This window comes from Elephas maximus, chromosome 10 (genome assembly GCF_024166365.1).
Source record: "Elephas maximus indicus isolate mEleMax1 chromosome 10, mEleMax1 primary haplotype, whole genome shotgun sequence".
NCBI classification, from domain to species: Eukaryota; Metazoa; Chordata; class Mammalia; order Proboscidea; family Elephantidae; genus Elephas; species Elephas maximus.
In genome coordinates, this window is record NC_064828.1 from 30,179,417 (window position 1) to 30,182,676 (window position 3,260).

At 42.7% G+C, this 3,260-nt stretch overlaps 1 pseudogene; it reads left to right on the plus strand.

The window, feature by feature from the left end:
- The first annotated feature begins 1,109 nt into the window (after positions 1-1,109).
- LOC126084505 (olfactory receptor 11H6-like) lies at positions 1,110-2,087 on the plus strand (annotated as a pseudogene).
- The last annotated feature ends 1,173 nt before the right edge of the window (positions 2,088-3,260 follow it).

Genomic DNA, 3,260 nt, shown 5'->3' on the forward strand with positions numbered 1-3,260 from the left:
CATCAGAAAGATCTTTTTGATCTCTGCACATCTTAAGGAGATCCCTCTATTCATTATTCATTATTGAACATTATTAAATTTAGATAAAAGCAAGATTATGAAGCAACATAAATTGTTGTCTTTAGGGCTTAGTTCCTGGCCAAAATGAAGGCACATGGCTGTATATACTAGAGAAATTGACTTGCCAGCAGCAAAACACCAAGGTGCCTTAGGTGCCCAGCTGTGACTGTGGGGTTGTGGAATAGTACAGCTGATGGGGAAAACAAGCCAGGGGAAATGGTGCTGAAAGAAAAGATGTATAGGGCACATAACAGCTGTCTTCAGTAATTTAATCTCCCTGCCCCCATGGATGAGGAATTAGACTTATTTTGTGTAGCTGCAAAGAGAAGACCCAGCATCAGTGTGTAGAAGTAATAAGGGAAACAGAGTTTGTGCAATATAAGGAAGCGCTTTGAGAGAACCAGGGCTCCTTAAGTGGGAAATGGGTTAAAATGTTCAGCAAATCCAGATGCCACCTGAGGGATGTGATCTAGAGGGAACCAGATTGGTGATTTGGGAACTGCTTTACAGAACCCTAAGAATTCTGCAGCATCTCATTGGGAGCAGTGAAGGCAAGGCAGCTCAAGATTACCACCTAGCTCCATTCTCACCTGCTTATATTGCATGTCTGCATATGAAACTCTGAGTAAGAAGGCAACTTAACAGATTTTTTTGCTTCAGATTGATACTCAATTTTGCTTCAAAATGAAGGAGTGGGTCCAGAGTTTATACTTATATGTAGGCTATCCAAGAGGCCCTGATTCTACCATTAAAGTTGAAACTGAGACTTCGGATTGCAGGAACATTTTAAATGAACTGGTGTTTATTCCAAACCAACCTCCAAATAGGCCAGTGTATCTAGGAATTATTGCCCTTGCATATTCAAGTAAATTCCTTAAATCTCTCTGAGCTTCAGTTTTTTTTTTAATCTGTAAAAAAAAAAAAAAAGAAGAAGAAGAAGACAATGAAATACACTTCCCTGTAGCTCAAGGGGCCATGATGAAGACCAAATGAGGTAATGTGTGAAAATGCTTAGTACATTTTCAACCAATTCTTAGCTTATCCTACTAATGTTCATTATTACTCATTCCTTGGTCTCTTCTGTTTCTTGAACACCTTTGAGAGCCCAGAACAGAACGATGCATGTCGTGACTGAGTTTGTCCTTCTGGGTTTGCCTGGTCCAAGGGAGACACAGAACTTCCTGTTCGCATTAATCCTGGTGGTCTATCTCCTGACCCGGCTGGGGACTGGGGCTATTGCCCATGCAGTGAGATGGGACAGGCAGCTCCACACACCTGTGTACATCCTCTCGGGAAACTTTGCCTTCCTAGAGATCTGGTATGTTTCCTCCACTGTCCCAAACATGCTGGTCAACATCCTTTCTGAGGCTAAGGCCATCATTTTGTCTGGCTGCTTCTTCCAATTCCACTTCTTTTTTTTCATTGGATACAACTGAGTGTTTCTTCTTATCAGTTATGGCCTATGATCGGTACCTCGCAATCTGCCACCCACTGTGCTGCCCCTCTCTCATGACTGGAAATTTCTGTGTGATCCGGATCTGTGTTTGCTGGGTGAGTGGATTCCTCTGCTATCCAGTCCCCGTTATCCTTATCTCCCAACTTCCCTTCTGTGGACCCAATATCATTGCCCACATTGTGTGCTACCCAGGCCCATTTTTGGCACTGGCCTGTGTCCCTGCACCTTCTACTAAGCTTATCCATTACACCTTCAACTCAATGACCATCTTTGGGCCCTTCCTCTCCATTTTGGGATCTTACACCCTGGTGCTCAGAGCTGTTCTTCGTTTTCCCTCTGGAGCTGGTCGAACTAAAGCTATCTCCACATGCGCATCCCACCTGATGGTGGTGTCTCTATTCTGTGGAAGTCTTACAGTTATGTATGTGAGTCCAACATCAGGGAACCCAGCAGGGATGCAGAAGATCTTCACTTGGGTGTACTCAGCACTGACTTCCCTACTAAATCCCCTTATCTATAGTCTTGAAACAAGGCCATGAAAGATGCCCTAAAGAAAGTCCTGGGATTATGAAGTAGCCAATATTGAGACACCTGTGAAAGAGAAACTGAGTTTGTCACTTCTGGCCTGTGTTATTTATAAGAACCATAGAGAATGGCATCAGTACATCATGTTCTGGCTCGTAGTTAGGAGAGAGAATTCTCTTTCACTGTTCCTTAACAGTTCAGTGGACCCTGGAGGTACAGTGATGAAAGCACTTGGCTGCTAACTGAAAGGTCAGCAGTTAGAACCCACCAACCACTCCATGGGAGAAAGATGTAGCAGCCTGCTTCTGTAAAGATTTACAGCCTTAGAAACTCTGTAGGGTAGTTCTACTCTGTCCTATAGGGTCTCTATGAGTTAGAATCAACTCAAAGGCAGTGGGTTGGGTTTGGTTTTTGGCAGATCAGGTACAGTTCACTGATGATATATTCAGTAAAACATTTTAAATATGCATAGCTCACTGAGTAATTATGTAGGGTTGTTATACGTATGTTATATGTACTTTTTCTATGATGTGTCTTTGCTGGTTTTAATCCTGACTGGCAGAAGGAATTGATTGCACATGTTCCTGAAGCCTTTCAAGAGAGGGAGGAATCTTCTAAGTTCAGAAAATAAATACTCTTAAACACAATGGGCCAAGGAGCCTCAAAAAAAAAAAATAGCAATGGACATCTTTCATTCTTTGAGGTTCTCTTTCACACCAAAAACAGAGTGTGCTTCATATCTCTATCAATTATGAAGTGCAAACTCTTCATCTGCCATTCAAAGTCTATTCAATGGACTGCTAGGTCCAGTCTTCTTTCCCACTTATCCACTGTATAACCCTGTACTTCACGATGATCAGCCTTCTTACTTCTTTTAAACACATTACTTACTTCCCAACTGAGCCCTGGTGGCATAGTGGTTAAGAGCTTGGCTGCTAACCAAAAGGTCAGTAGTTTGAATCCGCCAGCTGCTTCTGGGAAACCCTATGGAGCAGTTCTACTCTGTCCTATAGGGTTGCTATGAGTCAGAATTGGCTTGACGACAGTGGGTTTAGTTTTGGGTTTGGGTGTTTTAATCGTAGTGCTTCCCCTGACCGTGAGCACTTGCCCCTGTCTATCTACTGAAGTAAATCTTAATCAACCCTTTCTCTTCCATGAGATAATACCTGATGTCTCCCTGAACTCTCCTTTCCCTGGAACTTATCTTTATCTGCAATTT